Raw genomic sequence first — 18313 nt, 5'->3', positions numbered from 1 at the left:
CAGTTTTTCATCCCTTCTGTGTACAAAATTATAGAAAATACAGATATTCAGGATTTATTTCTCAGGATTTTTTTCTGTTAACACCTACTTACATCGCATCCATTGTATTAATGAGCTAATGTACACAAGCTAGACTTTTAAACCATTACTGTTTAAAATGCCATCATACATGATTTCCTTTTTCTCACTGCATTAATGTCATTAGGCAGACAGCTACTGTCTCCCAGACACGAATGTGTTGAAGGTCTTCTAAGTTAATTTACAGGTCTTCAAGGATTTCTCTTTGCTGATGCTATTAAAGATGCATGGCTGATTAAAGTATTGTAGCTTTCCCATTGTCAAGTGCAAATTAATGGTTTACTCTGCACTTGCAAGGCATAATTAAGTTATTAAAGGCTATATGTGCTAGTTTACTTTGAAGCTTTTTGAAGGTTGGTCTTAACCTTGGAACGTTTGTGCCTCATAACTGCTAAATTGTTGGTCTAAAGTATATTAAAGTATACTTGTTTAGAAACGTTCAAATTTGGAAAAAACAGTGTTTTTTACCCACATTTTTCTGGACAACATAACAACAAATTTTTCAGTGAATTTTTTATATTTTTTATTAATTGTCAAAAAATAGATATCAATATCCAGGAAACGTCTTTTTATTTGTTGGAATTTTCAAAAATGGTTCAAACTTCAATGAATGGTTACAAAATTGAGCATACTTTAACCATATTTTGTGAATATTCTGAAGTTGGTCAAAATTAAAAAAATATAAAAAAAACATTTGATGATTATACAATATCTTACATCTGATGACCATTGTCGTAGTGAATGAATTCTCTTACCATATTGTGAAGATCATGGTTGTTGATAAAGTCTCAATGATTATTTATGTATGATTAGGGCAGTTGATGAAGTCACTATGGTCATCTTCTGAAGGCCAGATACTATTAAGTCACAACCATCTACTGAAGATCAGGGTAGTTGATGAAGTGTGTGATTATCTAATGAAGATCGGAATAATTAGGGAAGTAGCTATGAACATCTTCTGACAATCACCGTAGTTGACAAAGTTATTATACTGGCTATCTACTACAGATTAGGGCAGTTGAAGTCATGATCGTCTACTGAAGATCAGAGCAGTTGATGAAGTCACTGTGATCATTTGCTGCAGGTCTGGATAATTGATAAAGTTACTGACTATCTACTGAAGATCAGGACAGTCTATGAAATATATATTTTTATAAATACTGTAGATCAGAACACTTGATGAAGTCACTATTATATAATATCTTATATCTAATGACAATTGTCGTAGTAGATGAAGTCACATGAAGATCAGAGCAGTTGATGAAGTCATTATGATCATATACTGCAGATCATGACAATTATGGTAGTAGATGAAGTCAATGCCTACTATTGAAGATCAGAGCAGTTGATGAAGTCACTATGACCAAGATCAGGGCAGTTGATGAAGTCACTATGACCAAGATCAGGGCAGTTGATGAAGTCACTATGACCAAGATCAGGGCAGTTGATGAAGTCACTATGACCAAGATCAGGGCAGTTGATGAAGTCACTATGACCAAAATCAGGGCAGTTGATGAAGTCACTATGACCAAGATCAGGACAGTTGATGAAGTCACTATGACCAAGATCAGGGCAGTTGATGAAGTCACTATGACCAAGATCAGGGCAGTTGATGAAGTCACTATGACCAAGATCAGGGCAGTTGATGAAGTCACTATGACCAAGATCAGGGCAGTTGATGAAGTCACTATGACCAAGATCAGGGCAGTTGATGAAGTCACTATGACCAAGATCAGGGCAGTTGATGAAGTCACTATGACCAAAATCAGGGCGGTTAATGAAGTCACTATGACCAAGATCAGGGCGGTTGATGAAGTCACTATGACCAAGATCAGGGCAGTTGATGAAGTCACTATGACCAAGATCAGGGCAGATGATGAAGTCACTATGACCAAGATCAGGGCAGTTGATGAAGTCACTATGACCAAGATCAGGGCAGTTGATGAAGTCACTATGACCAAGATCAGGGCAGTTGATGAAGTCACTATGACCAAGATCAGGGCAGTTGATGAAGTCACTGACTATCTACTGATGAAGTCACCAGCTATCTACTGAAGATAAAGACAGTTGCTATGGCTATCTACTGAAAATGAGGACAGTTGCTATGGCTATCTATGGAAGATGATGACAGTTTATAAAGTGGCTATGTTTATCTACTGAAGATGAGGACAGTTGTTATGGCTATCTACTGAAGATGAGGACAGTTAATTAAGCTGCTATGGCTATCTACTGAAGATGAGGACAGTTGCTATGGCTACCCACTGAAGATGTGGACAGTTTATAAAGTGGCTATGGCTATCTACTGAAGATGAGGGCAATTAATAAAATTGCTATGGCAATCTTCTGAAGATGAGGGCAGTTTATACAGTTGATATAGGTATCTTCTGAAGATGACAGTTTATACAGTTGCTATGGCTATCTTCTGAAGATGAGGACAGTTTATATAGTTGCTATGGCTATCTACTGAAGATGAGGACAATTTATACAGTTAACTAAACATGAGGGCAGTTTATACAGTTGCAATGGCTATCTACTGAAGATCAAGGTAGTTGATGAAGTTTGCAGAATCATCTTCTCATGATCAGAGTAGTTGATGAAGTCACTTTGACCATCGACAGTATTATAAAGAAGAAACAATGCTTTATGAATCTGCCAAGGATAGAGATTATTTATGCAATCACAGTATACACATTGTGTTGTCTTTATCTTTTGAAATATTCCTGCATCTATGGAAAGATTTAAAGACTTGTGCTACAGTGTCAGTCACCTACAGAAGGAAGTGTTACAAAGCACTTTATGAAATTGCCACAACTAAAGAATATCCAGATCAAGGTAGCACATGAATTCGACATATGTAATGCTTACAAATATTAATGACTTTTGAGTAATGCTTGCAAATATTTATTGGCTGTTGAGTAGTTAAAACTATAAAAACTTTGGTTCAAACTACCTTTAAAATACCCATCATTGCATTAAAGTTGCAGTAAGCTGGAAAAAAGATACTTCAAAAACTGATCATGTCGATTACATTTTTGAAAAGCTCATTCCCTGGTGTGCATTGAATCTTTTGGGAAGGCATCATCTTACTTTATCTGTTGTTCAGACCAAGTCACCAAGGTAATTATCAGACGATGCCTTTAAATCTTTGCTCATCTGTAATACAACATCTGCCACATCCGTGGAGGAGTCAGACGAGTCCTCCTCAACAATGCAATGCATTCTTAATGTAGCATGTGTGATAATGCTCTATAGGAGTTCAATGCGCTTGCAATGTTGCATGGTGTTAAACGATGGTTTTTACTCATTGATATCTTGACATATCTGGGCTCCAGGCGGAGCCACGTGGGGCCCGGTTGACTTGCTAATATTTTACAATTCAGTTATATCTGAGCTATCAATAATTGCATAGCGAGTCTGATTGTATTTATTCATGTTACTGCAAAATGAAGAACTTTTTGTGTTGCATCATTAATTGAAACACCTTTTGTGCTCCTTTAAAGCGTGCAGAAAATTAGAAACATGTGGAAGGGTTGATTTAGTTTGTATATCTGGAAAACTTAGCGCAATTATCAACAGCTAAAATATTTAAGATTATTGAAGGACAAAGTTAAAATGAAGCAAAAGTAACGACTTTAACAATGTTCATTAAAGTTATAGCAACAGTTATAGCTGCCTTTTGTAACTAAAACTTGTTCTGGTGCTTGTATGTAAAATTAGGAAACCAGTGACGCATTTAAAAAATGGTATGTCACATGCATATCAAAATAACAAATCCTACAAATTTGCAAAATTTGTTGCTTCCTTTCAAAAAATCCCATAAAGAATTTCAAATTCATGGTGAAAGTTTGACAAAGGGTATCAAGATTAAAATGCTTTCTGCAAACGTCTGTGGGAAAAGGCAGGACATTGGTACATTTGAACATCTTTGTGCCCTGCAAAGGTTTAAATGTCTAGAAACAAACCAATACAATCAAGGCAGCTATTTTCACATCAATAACAACGTCTTGACTTCAGTGTAATAAACATGAACTTCTTGAACTATAGATTTTTGTCGCAAGCTCATGAACCATCTTGTGCTTTTACATGTGGAACTCTTTGAAGTGGATTTTATTTATTTTCTCATAGATTTAATCAGTCTAATGAAATTCAATTAGTATTCCTGTGGTTGCCATATAGCCATTGTACCATGAGTGACTTTATCTCAAGCCTCTTCCATTATTAATAAGTATAGATCGATATTTGCCTGTGTGCAGTGATTTCATCAACTAGCGTTGTCTTGAGTAGCTTAAAGTTTCGCATTCACTAAACAGACTCAATGCCAGAATTTCCTTTATGCACTGACTTCCTCAACTACTGTTATCTTCAGTAGCTGAAAGTTGTGTATTCACTGAACAGACTCAATGTAAGAACTCCTTTATACAGTAACTTCATCAACTAGAGTTATCTTCAATAGCTGAAAGTTGTGTATCCGCTGAACAGAATCACTGTCAGAACTTCCTTTATGCAGTGACTTCATCAACTACTGTTATCTTCAGTAGCTGAAAGTTGTTTATCCGCTGAACAGAATCACTGTCAGAACTTCCTTTATGCAGTGACTTCATCAACTAGAGTTATCTTCAGTAGCTGAAAGTTGTGTATCCGCTGAACAGAATCACTGTCAGAACTTCCTTTACGCAGTGACTTCATCAACTACTGTTATCTTCAGTAGCTGAAAGTTGTTTATCCGCTGAACAGAATCACTGTCAGAACTTCTTTATGCAGTGACTTCATCAACTACCTTATCTTCAGTAGCTGAAAGTTGTGTATTCACTGAATAGACTCAATGTCAGAACTTCCACTTCCTTTATACAGTAACTTCATCAACTACTGTTATCTTCAGTAGCTGAAAGTTGTGTATCCGCTGAACAGAATCACTGTCAGAACTTCCTTTATGAAGTGACTTCATCAACTACTGTTATCTTCAGTATTTAAAGGTTCTGCATTCACTGAATAGACTCAATGTCAGAACTTCCACTTCCTTTACAGTAACTTCATCAACTACTGTTATCTTCAGTAGCTGTAAGTTGTGTATCTGCTGAACAGAATCACTGTCAGAACTTCCTTTATGCAGTGACTTCATCAACTACTGTTATCTTCAGTATTTGAAGGTTCTGCATTCACTGAATAGACTCAATGTCAGAACTTCCACTTCCTTTATACAGTAACTTCATCAACTACTGTTATCTTCAGTAGCTGAAAGTTGTGTATCCGCTGAACAGAATCACTGTCAGAACTCCCTCTTTTCAGTGACTTCGTCAACGACTGTTATCTTCAGTAGCTGAAAGTTGTGCATTCACTCAGCAGACTCAATGTCAGAACTTTCTTTATGCAGTGACTTCACCAACTACTGTTATCTTCAGTAGCTGAAAGTTCTGTATTCACAGAACAGACTCTGTGTCAGAACTCCTCTAAATGCACTTACTTCATCAAACACTCTTATCATCAGTAGATGTGAGAATGCTAAAAAAACCTCCAAGGAAAGTAGAATTAATTTCTTTAGATAGGTGAAATTCAAATAGTTAATGTTTGATTTATGAAGCACATGCCTTTCAGTAGGGTCCAATTGATTGTAGAGTTTTGGAAAAAGATTTAAATACATAGGACCAGTATTTGTAAATCGATGAATTTGTTCCTAGTTTTAGCTTTGAATATTCATCTTAAGTTATAGCAACATATGAATGATGGTAATATATTAGGGTTACACTAAAGCCATGATTTTTCCGTGTTACAAAATTTAAAATCTGTGTTACAAATTGTATGATTTCCGTGATTTTCCGTTTTCCACTATAATTTATAAAGCACTGAAAAGTGAAAACAAACATGTTTTAAAAGTGTTTTTTGTCTTACATGTACATTTTTACTGTAGTCTTCCCTCAACATCGCCATTAAAATTGAACATCATCAATGGTTGATTACTGCTAAATAATCACTTTTCTTTGTTTGATTTGCAAATCAACACAAAATTTAGACATTTTACACAGTTTTTCACTATTTTGTGGCATTTTCAATTTTCCGTGAGCAAACCCCGAATTCTGTGAATTTTTCTGTTTTTCCATATCACGGAGAAATCGTGGCTTTAGGTTACACCTACTTAGCTTTATCTGATGATATTGATAGTAATGTTTTGTAATGGTAGAATGTTTAATGTTGGGAAAAGGTTGGGAAGAGCATAATGTGAATATAACATGCACAGGTGTGCATTTTAAGCATGTAAAGAAAAAAGCAACTGTTTTATTTCAAGAGGAAAAAATGCGCAGGTGCAAACTTGGGCACTCAGCGGAATAAATAAAGGTTTAGGTCGAAATACAATTCAACCAATCAATTGGTTCTATAAAAGTGTCCAGATTTCAGCTGGTTCATTTAGCTTCATTGCACAGATATTCTTCCATGCTGACAATATATTTTTGATTATTTTGTTTGCAAAGTGTAAAAAATGCTTAATAAAATATTAAAATTCCCTGAAATTGCAATAATTTCTTGAGATTTCAAATAGATTCTTTTGGAATTTTGGAGATACTGTTTGTGTCGTTCAGATGAGGTGGAAAAAAGAAGATATCTGAAAGAATGCTACTAATTTCTGAGTATAGTTTTGCTGACGAATAAGATATGCGTGCATTTGTTAGATAATAACTCGAGTATGAAATGGAATCAGACAGAGGTTTGTCCCCAGTATGTCTAAGTGGGCTTTTCAAGTATAATCAAATTCAACTGGATGCGGATTCCTTGAGCTCCATTTACTGACTGTGCTGTATCCATGGCAACTGTCGGTTACAGTTTGTTTTGGAGATATAATATTGTCACATGGTGTTACCAGAGGTAATCAAGCGGGTAAGGGTAAGGTTTGTTGATTAACCATTTCTTTGCTGTCATTGGGACTGTCGGTCAGCTTTTAGGATAAGTGAGAGTACTAAAATTTGTGAGAGATTATGGCTGGAACTTGCAGCTGGAATGGAAACATGACTGGAGATATTGTATGTGTTCCATTTTTAAGAAACAATTTTTTTTTAAAGCGCAGTGATTTATAGTGTGCTACGCAAAGGCGCAACGCTCGGACGTTTATCCACAAGCCTCAGTACACTTCACAATTTCAAATGTTTTTTTTCTTCAAAATATTTTGCAATAACATGCATCAAGGCAGAGGCATAATTTGTGAACCATTCTGTTGGTCGGCATGGCGTCACTTACAATAGATTGTTTCTTCCCATTAGTTGCTTTTGCCAATATTTAGCTGTTCCATCTCACCCCCTCAGACACAAAGGGGACACTTACCGTTGCACTCAATGGGGGAAATCACAAAACATGACATAAAATAAATATCTCTTGATGAAACAATTCCAAAAGTTCAATTTCTTATCAGGGAAATCAACTTTAAATAATTACCAAAGACAATACAATATATAAATTTCAGTTGTATTGTATTGTAAGGTAAATTGGTATTTTATGTGTAAAGAAAATTGACCGCAACTGAAAAGCCCTGTACAAACCAATAGGGATTTTGCGAAGGTATCCCCTTTGACAGACATGAGAAGTGGGTAAGTGCAGTAGATGGAAAAAACCCGACCGAGAGAATGCAAGTCAAGAACGGCAAAATTCTATTTTTTTCTGTATGACCCACATTTCAAAGTAGGGTTATTTCCTTAATTTGGTTTCCATAGTAACGCTTACAAAAGAATGGTATAAAATAGTATTGCAAAATGTTATGTACATGTGACATATTCACTTTTGATGCCAAGCTTAATCTGTTCTTGTGATGATGTGGGAGTGTTGCTTTAGTAAATAATTGTCTGTTTTCCTTGTCATATATGTTTGCTTATACGTGACGTGATTGCATAAAATGAGTTATGAGAAAATTTCAAATTTTCATTAAATTTTTCCATATTTAATAGATGATAATATGCTGAAAATTTCATAAAAATAGTAGTTACTGTTCCAAAGATATGATTTTTTTTCATGCTGCTTAAAACAATGAAATATAAATGAATTTAATAATTTCATTTTGTCGTTACTCAAAATCGATTTTCAGCAACAAATGGTTAATTTTACTTGATCATGTAACATATGAGGCGTAACCCTGGGGGCAGACTGGGCTATTACAGTTGATAATACACCCCCTATGGAAGACATGAATTTATCTCCCACACAGGGAGTGTGAATTTCAAAGGGGGTTACCTAAATGGGTGACTCCATTTGAAATCTACACTCCCTATGTGGGAGATTAAGGTTATGTCTCCCATAGGGGGTGTATGGGTTTTAACTGGAATAGCCCATGGATCTATATTGATATTGATGATTATCTTGACAAATGTTGACATAATACTGAAGTATTCAATGTACTAAAAAATGTTGAAACTTGTGTGTCATTCTCAATAAGTGTTTCAAATTTGAATTGCTTTTGAAATCAAAACATGGATGTTTTTATTAATAAGATGCTTCTGCTATTTGTATTTTGGATCGTTAAAGTATGGGGTTTGAAAAATAAATGTATCCATATTTTCCACATGTTTTGTGTACATACTGTCAAACCATTATGGTTGAAAATAGTATTTTATTTCCTTTCATGTTTTGAATTCATTTGACAACAAATTAATTGTGATTGCCAATTAATTGCATATAATTGTGATTCTTAGTGTTCCTGTCTGGTGAATTTGTACAATACATAACAAAAATCCCCTTTGTTTGTGTCTCCAATTGTAAATTGATGTTAGTTTATTTTCTTAATGAAGCCTAACGTTCCCATCATTGAGTCCTTTCATCCCTAACCGACATACAACTGTGTGTATATACTACAAAATACTGCAGCATTAAAATATCTGCAAAGCATCCCATATGATCTAATTGCACAATCATCTGAGCCGAGAAACATAAGCACTGATGGCTTGCTAGATTCTCTAGACTCAATTCAATTTTGCTACACTTTCAACAGGTGTTCTCATTCAGAAAACACCCAAGTTTTTTCAGCGTTGAAATCCAAGAAAGCTGTTTAGGATGACCAACTAGTAATTTAAAAAAAGTGTAGCTGGATTTCATATTTTGAAATCCACACTATAGATTACTCAGCCTGACCTTGAACTTAAAGAAAATGCTAGTTTTGAAAAACTGAGAAACTCTCAAATCCAACATGTGTATTGTACATCAGTGCTATCAGCAGTAGATAGCAAAATATGCAAAAAATAACACCAAGTAAATTATCTTGTTTGTATTGTTCAAACAGCTTCAAATGGAAACAACCCAATATAATTATGTCCTTCAATATCCAAACTTATGATATAAATAATAGCATTTAGATTTACATAGTGATAATTAGGAATCACCTATTACTTTCCAGGCAAAAATAAATCAGTACTTTAAAAATGGTCTGTGTAACAAGACTCATGAGAAAAGGTTGAAAGTAACTTCACAGTTGATCCTGTTTATAACTAATTATGCACTTGCTATTTGAATATTAGCAAAATGAGCTGACCATGGCAATTTGTCAAAAATTAAAATTTATTTCATTTGGGAAACAACTACCTAGCCTTGAACTTCAAGAAACTGCTAGTTTTGAAAAACTGAGAAACTCATGAATCGAAACAATTTTTTTCTGAAAAGTAAGTGTTTTATACAGTAAATCTATGGAGAGCTGTTTGTAGGTATGCTCCCCTTAATAAATCTAGCACATTTGTTTCTGTCATGGTAAATTTAAGAAACAACACATGATGTTGTTGTTACAATAAACATGACAAGACCAATTAAGTATAAGCATTTATGGTGACACTTTTAAAATGTAACATTTCATCAGTAATTTGTAATGCTTTTGTAAATAGGACTGTGAGTGAATCCAAATTGCTTTAATAATGAAGTTGGCATGTATGTTTACTGAAATGTCACTTTAATTCTGTCTTGGGTTGGTTACATGGGCTATTCCAGTTGAAATCTCTACACCCTATGGAAGACATAACCTTAATCTCCCACCCAAGCGGTGTAAATTTTGAATGGAGTTACCAATTCAAGTAAACCCATTTGAAAGTCACACTCCCTAGATGTGGGAGATTAAGGTCATGTCTTCCATAGGGGGTGTATGGATTTCAACTGGAATAGCCCAATGTTTCAAACCATAACAGTTGGAAACTCTAAATTTCTTATTAGTAAGGGAATTGTAAAGTGTTTGAAAAAGGAAAGAGTGTAAGAGTGCAGGATGTAATAAGACTGTAGCAAACCAGATTTGGATCACACCGCCAGGCCAGGTTGAGTTGGTAAATTTCAATGCACTCCGCATTGTTACCGCTAGCGGTCCGCTACAGAGAGAAACGTTTCTAGATGTTATCATCTACAAGCCAAGCCTATAATCGATGAGGTTTTGGTCCGCAATGGCTTTCTATAGAGAAACTGTGATCAAAAGCCTTTTGACACAGATTGTACATTGTACAAAGTCTGTGCTGTACCTCCTCCCCTAGAACTTTGGTCCCTCAGATGGTGATGTCCAAACAGGAGAGGCCCCTAGCACTGATACTGAGGCACAGAGAAGAGGCCTAAGGCTGATGTGTAGCGCCTCGGATTGCTTGTGGATGACCTCATATGTTATGTGTGGTGATTATTGTTATCAATTCCTCTGTATTTGCAAAGAATCTTGGGGTTACAGAATTAGGGAATTCACATAGTTTACTATGGTAAATCTGCAATCCTATGCAAGTAACATGCGATGGTTACAGCTCAACTATCAATTATTATTATTATGAAGCCTCAGACCTGAAACTTTTCAGGTTTTTAGCAGACTTCAGCTCAAATTTACATGTTTTCTTTTATTTTCAGTCAGTTATTTCCCCCCAATTTCACACTTGTTTTTCAGGTTCTTGAAAAATATTTCAGCTTTTTTCACTAAGGTCAGTTCAGGTCTGACGAAAGAGTATTTTGCTATTTGTGGTCGGGTCAATTTCTGGAGATTGTTGTGAACTTGTGGCGTGCTCAAACTGGTGGTGTGGATTTTGATGATATGTTTATATGGCATATTAGTGTAGGGGAAGTGAATTTCATGAAACCCATAGTGTTGCCAAATTGTATCAACGTGAAGAGGCCTAGATGGGACTTAAGGATTTATAATGCATGACCCATTTTACATGTACTGTAGATATTAATTTAATAGAGCAGAATTTGTTCACAATTTAGGACTGAGGTAAAAGTAACCTAGAATTTTCTGCTCAATGACTGTAGACGGTTGGTGTAATTTCATCAATATCATATCAAGATTTAGTTGACTTTTGTTAAGTGGATGGTTTTGTATTCGAAAATAGCATTCGAAATTCTGTATTCGAAAATGGCATTCAAAATTTTGTATTCGAAAATGGCATTCGATAATCTCATGCATGTTTGAAAAACATAGGTCTTACAGAATACTAGAACTCCGATTATCGCATAATTTATTTGAGCAACTATGTTTTTATACCTTCAAGCAGAATCAGAACATGATGCAGCCATCCGCAAATTCAATTCAATGATTTTGAAATTTCAAGACTGTTTCCCTCAACAACGATATTTAGAAAAGTGTGAAATCTTTACTCATCTCACATGGATAAAATCATCTGTAATGTAATTAACACGGTGTATAACAAGATAAGTGTGGAATTATGCATCGTCTCAATGTAATTACAGTGTAAGGAGGGAAGCAGTGGAGAGGCAATGATTGCTGTACTGTATGTGTGACCTAGATTAATTGCAGTTTGCTCCCATCAAAAGTCATCGTTAAGGAGATTTGGAGGGACTAGAGTATTTTATATTATTAAATCTTTATCTCACTAGTAACACTTCATGATATGCAAGGTCAGGGATTGTCCTTTGGAATTTGCAGAAGAGCATTAAAAAGTTCTTCTGGTGCCTTCAAGGAGAGCTGTTTAGAGCATATACAATAGAATGGAAGGAGAGAATGGTCAACTAAAAATCACTCTCCTATATCAGATTTAAGGAGAACAGTAGAGTGAGTTGCTCTCACTCAGGCTCTCACTCTCCTCAAAAGGCAGTCCCTACAAAGTGGATAATTGTTTTTAGATGATAGGTCAAATTGCTACAACAAAGAAGAAAGGAAGAAAAAAGAAGGAAAGAAAGGAAGGCAAAAAGAAAAGATTGTCACAACCATTCTCCATCACCATTCCATAGGATGTAAACCACCATTCTTCCAGGTCCCTGGCAGTTGGGGATTGAAGTCATCCCTTACCTGTTAGTTCAACCATCTCAAAAATGGCATGATATCAATTTCCAACCTCCTTTAATTTGCTTGCCCATTTAAAGAGATCATCAGTGACTTGCTGAACCAGGACACACTAAAATCATCAAAATTCCTGTTTTTGCATTTTCAAATGGCAAACGTAAATGCAATCTAATAAAGACAAAAGCGGACATCAAAATATCGCTCAAGGGAGGCTGTCAAGTTTGGCATATAATGGCATTAACAATATACAGAGGATAGCAATTGACAGTTTGTGGGAGTGGGATGTTTGGATGTTTTATGCAATAGACATGATATACTGTGATCAAACTGGCCTATATATAATTGTTGATTGGTTAGTGGTGCAGTTACACAGAATAATTATTGCATGAAGAAAATCTCTGATAAAGCTTTTAACAGGCTATAATATTCTGCAAGCTTCATCCACATAGAACTGACAGATCCTGAGATATTGATATTACAACAGACTACAACAAATATGTGGCTGGACGCGGCGAATGAGCCGTAAACTCGGCAAACTTCATTTCGAGCTACAGGTGAAAATATATGCAAATCTCGTATTTTGGCGAAGTTGAGATTTTTGCAGATTTGAAATGTTTAAGCTTTCTTCTAAACACATACAAAGTTTTATTTTAAAGAAATAAATGGAAATATGAAATAATCCACATTTTCTGAGGCCCATCTGATTAATGGTCATTTTGCTTCCATAACTTTTAACGTGTTTTTCTCGGTTTCGCGTTTTGAATCATGACAACCTATAACAAGCCATAACTTCGCTTCTGATTGTCATATGTAGTTCATTGAGGTGTCATTTTAATCCCCAAAACATGCTCTTTGCAAATATGTAAAAAAGTAAAAATAACCAGAGAGGGACTTTACGGCTTATTCGAGGTGTCCAGGCACATATCAAAAGGACAGGGCCTGATTAACCACATGGCCAGATGGCCTGGACACAGGACTCAAGATCTGAGGAGGGGGATTTGGGTGGATTAAAATAATAAAATATTAGATTATTAGAAGGACTGGTTTGGAATGAAAGGTAGGTTACATGGGTAACACATGATTTTACTTTTTTTCTGGGCCATGGGCCAGACTTAGATGTGAGTGACAAAGGCTGCATTTTGCTTGATTGCATCCATTTGTGTAACTATGTGTCGTAAGCAGATCAGACCTCCCAACCACCTTAAAGACGAATTGGGATTGTGGAAGCTTAACACTTTCAACGTTATTCTCCTGTGAGTTCCTCATGAAGCAGTTACTGGATTACTGTGGACATTTTGTCACTGTAATTTGAACCGTTTCAATTATTCAAAATTTGACGTCTGGTGATGACAGCGTAATTCGTGACCTGATGCACTAATTTTTTACGACGGTGAATTTGGTATTTGTATTGTCTCGGGAGTGATGCAATACAATTCTCTTATGTGTTTGTTTTGTAACTTCCAAAATAAATAGTAATTAAAGTTTAATCAAAGAGAGAGCTTGCTTGGGCATGCTTTCATGAAAAAGTTATGATTTGATTATCTGTTGTATGTATAGATTTGCAAGAGATGCGAATTCATCAAGAGGCGTGTGTAATTTTCATTCTAAATGGAATTAATATTAAGGTTGAGACAATGCAAAACCTTAATTTTAACCTTAAAGCCATAATGTGTGATTTGTTTCACAGCGACGTCCTCAATTTCACTCGGATTTCTACTTTTGGCATAATTATAATGCCCAGTGGTTAATACTAAAATACCACGTAAAAGACTAAGCCTGAAGTGCTTTAATAACAGTAAATTTTTAACTTTTTGTATTAAAACCCGGCCGGGTCGACCCGCTTTTATTGAGAGTTCAACGATCGAGTGCTTGCTAACATGTACCGTGGATGTCAGCTTGTATGTACACACGTCGAACGTGATGCTCTGTGCAGTATTACATGTAATACGGTCGGCGAGCGTAGTACACATATTGTAGGCGTTGCCGTTGGAATGAAATCGTAATTTTCTTCGTTATACCTAATTTGTTTGGCTCGAAATTAAAAGGGGATAAAGTGATCAGTGAAAACAAACATTTAAATAAGAATTGATTCTTTATGCAAATCACACATTGCTTTAATTTATAATCTTATTTTGATGCATCTAAACTATGCCTTCCACCACCTGTAGGACAAAAGAAAATTCAGCAGAATTAACATTAGACAAGTCAGTTAGCATCAAATTGCCACACGTCACTGTGGCCTCACATCTGATTGCAGAAAACTTAAGCTGTGCTTGCATCATTTTCTTTCCACACATTAAGGGCTGGGGTATGAACGTTTGGACAGTATTTATTTTGGGACATTAGAGCACATCAGACATATCGAATTGCATTCTGAATCTGAAGAATGTCATTCTGATATCAAATAATTTTGATTTTTGAAATTCGCAATTTAATACACATTTTATGGCAAATCATTAAAATTGATATTTTGATATTTAACAGTACTTGAAGTAAACTTTATAAATCTGATGATTTATACTTAAAGTGTATGTAGGTGGGATGAAACCGACGATCAATTGAAAATTTTGACCTTTCAGTATTGAAGATATGGATTTTTTTCCCAAAACACCAAAAAAAATTAGGTCTTTTGGAAAAAAATCCATATCTTCAATATGAAAGGTCAAAATTTTCAATTGACCGTCGACTTTTCCTCCGTATACATACACTTTAAAATATATCATTAGATCTATATAATTTACTTGAGGACTGTTATATATCAAAATTTGAAAAATATCAAATTTTATAATTTGTCATAAAATTTGTATTATATTGTGATTTTCAAAAATGAAAATTATTTGATATCAGAAAGACATGCTTCAGTATTCAGAATGCAATTCGATAGGTCTGAGGTGCTCTCATGTCCCACAAAAATACTGTCGAAATGCAATAAACGCTCATTTTGGATCCCTTAAATGCGTGGACCAAATTTGATCTGGTTTATGTCTAATATGAACTTATTCCATTGCAAATTAATGGCTACTCAAATTAAATCCATTTCAGATCAGTTATGATCCGGTTCAGCTCAAATTGTAGTTGGATTCCAATAAAAAAATGATCTGGAATCAGATAAAAGCTCATATGATCTGGATCCAAATTGATATGATCCGGGCCTCTTTAAGGAGTGTGCACCTTTGCTCAACTGTGCAATTTATCATTCCTAGTAAGGACATCTAGACAGTAATTTTATTCAAAGAAACTGGAAACTTTTCAATTATTAAACAATAAGATGTGTGGATAAGACGACTTAAAAACGTGACCTGTCGTAGGATTGGTGTGATTATTTTACACCTGGATGGTCTCCTGGGTGAAGTAACCCAAGTCTCTGACTTATCAAACTTATCCACAGATAAACACTTTTCAGGAAACTGCCTATGTTTTCATGAACAGGATGTGAAGTTCTGTGTTACAATACATAGGGGAACTTCACAAATTGAAGCTGTGTTGTGATTCAACCATTAGCAGAGGGCATAGTTCTGTTGAAAGTACATAATTATGGAACACATATGAGGATTTGAGGAACTGAACACCTGTGGTTTGTGTGCTGTGATATTACAACAGCATTTGTTAGGTTCAGGTTTAAGGTAGAAATGGTGAAAAATCAGAGTGTAGAAGTGTGAATCTTTAAGGCCAGTTAGCGTAACTGAGCTGTTGTGAATTGATTGAATCATAGACCCTGTTCACATTAGAAGATTTCTTCATTCGACGAAGATAAGTTAATCTTGATTAACTGATTAAGCATGCGTATACATTACGCTGAACAAAGATCGAATGAAGACATTGCACTGTACACATTTCATGAAAAGTAACGAAGCTCGAACGAAGCTATTAATGCCCGGCTATTATTAAAGCTGGCGAAGGTCACTTGTCACATGATCACTTTCCTTCGTTGAACGAAGCGAGCTTACACATTACAAAATTAGCTTCGTCAAACAAAGTATTCCTTCGTCGAAACAACCTTTTTAGCTTCGTTGAACGAAGCTATTTTAATCTTCGTCGAAGGAAGAAAAGTGCGTACACATTAGGAAAAAACAATTTTTAATCTTTGTTCGAGGTTCATCAAAAGAAGAAAATTTTCTAATGTGAACAGGGTCATAGTATCCTGTGAATAGTCAAATGATCTCTGACAAAAATTGTTGTGGTTTATGGTTATTTTGATGCGGGCTCGACGAAGAATTCATATATCACAGTTACACTTATGTAAGCATTTAGGTTCTTGAGTTATAATGTAAAGAGTGTCAAAACAAAACACTTTGATAAAACGACACATATCTCAAGAACCACAATACATTAAGCAATTTTTGAAAGTGCATGTTTTGTATTCCATACCTATTCTGACACTGAGCAGTAAAAAAAATGTGAAAATAAAAGCAGTAAGGGGTGGTGCAATAATTATGTGTACCCCGGAAGTGAATTCTCAAAATGGTCTGCCAAAATCGCCCCCCCCTTTGGCCGTGCCAAAAACCTTTGCCCCCCTTTCGACATGCCAAAAACCTTTGCCCCCCTTTTGACGTGCCAAAAATCTTTGCCCCCCCTTACACATGCAAGATTTTGGGGAACCCAATTTAAAACCTTAAATTGTCTTAACATATATTGCGAGCATAGCGAGCAGGAAATTTTGCATATTTGAGCGTGTTAAGTAGCGTTTTCCTCACGCCTTTTTAGGGCGTAATATAGAAAGCGGTGCCCAAAATATCTGTGCCAAAATTGCTTGCCCCCCCCTTTCGACCTGCCAAAAATCGCTTGACCCCCTTTCGACCTGCCAAAAAATGCTTGCCCCCCTTTTGGCCTGCCAAAAATCTTTGCCCCCCTATAATTCACTTCGGGGAAAGTACACATAATTATTGCACCACCCCTAACTTGTACCACCATAATTACAAAAAAAAATGCTAATAGAATAAAATACAATTTGCCTCACAAAAGTCAATATTTATCCAAGAAAAGCAGTATTTATCTTATTTTAATTTAATCTGCAGAACCAGCATCAAAATTTACAGGTCACGATTACAAAATAATGCAAATAGTTAATGAAATACTCTTTGACTTGGGAATAATCAATATTTATCCGACAAAATCATTATTTATCTTATTTTAATTTAAGCCACCCAATCATTGTCAAAATATATAGAATTTCCACTTGACAGTTTGATGTAATTATTGACCTAAATTTTCCTGTCAAAGATCAACACACAAAAGCACTGACTGAATTAAATGTATACAAAGTAGATATCAAATGTACACTTGTCATAAAACCAATGGGGAGAATAGATGCAGCAGCAATATCAATAATGATGTTTAGTATGTCAATATTGAATTGAAAATGAATTGCTGCCTTGAGGTGAAAATAGTTTGTCTGAGTCTGTTATGCAGGCCAAGTTTGATCACTACTGTTTAGCTGATGGGTGCACAATACTAATAAATTTCCCTATACTTTGTGTACAAAACGGCCTCTGTTCAAATGGCTCTAGCTACCTTATGAAGCAACTCAATATTTTCCTGAAAGACAAACAAACAAGCAAGTAAACAAACAAAAAGAAATATATTGGTGACCATTGAATTTTCGAACTACTGGACCATGAAGACTATCAAGTTTTTTCATCCCATTTTCAGAATAGTGACACTTGTGATTTTACGTAGAAACTGGCGGCTTGAGAAATACATTAAAAATCTGGATAAAAACACAGAATCTTTCTCAATCTTGGCCAGATGCTTGGAATCAAGCCTACATTTAATAACTGACACAATTTTTTCACAAAATCTGCCCAATTTCTTTGATTTTTAAAATTGATTTATTGTTGTGCAACCTTTTCCAAAATGTAAAAACACTGCAGATTGTGATATAAGGCCTTTAGAGACATTATTTGGGGATGTGAAATCTGATGGTGACATGGCTATTAAGCTCCTCTACATGAGGTTTATGAGCATACAAAAGTAAAACAAAAGTTTAAACTCATGATAGTTGAGTTCAGATTAAGTTAC

General features: G+C 35.3%; 1 protein-coding gene across 3 annotated transcripts in view; it reads left to right on the top strand.

The window, feature by feature from the left end:
• LOC140150702 (xylosyltransferase 1-like) overlaps positions 1–18313 on the top strand; it is a 222024-nt gene that overhangs the window by 151009 nt on the left and 52702 nt on the right. The gene's annotated exons all lie outside the window — the stretch shown is intronic.

Source organism: Amphiura filiformis, chromosome 4 (assembly GCF_039555335.1).
Source record: "Amphiura filiformis chromosome 4, Afil_fr2py, whole genome shotgun sequence".
In the NCBI taxonomy this organism is placed as follows: Eukaryota; Metazoa; Echinodermata; class Ophiuroidea; order Amphilepidida; family Amphiuridae; genus Amphiura; species Amphiura filiformis.
The sequence above is the reverse complement of the archived record's forward strand: the minus strand, read 5'-3'. Positions and strand labels throughout refer to the sequence as shown.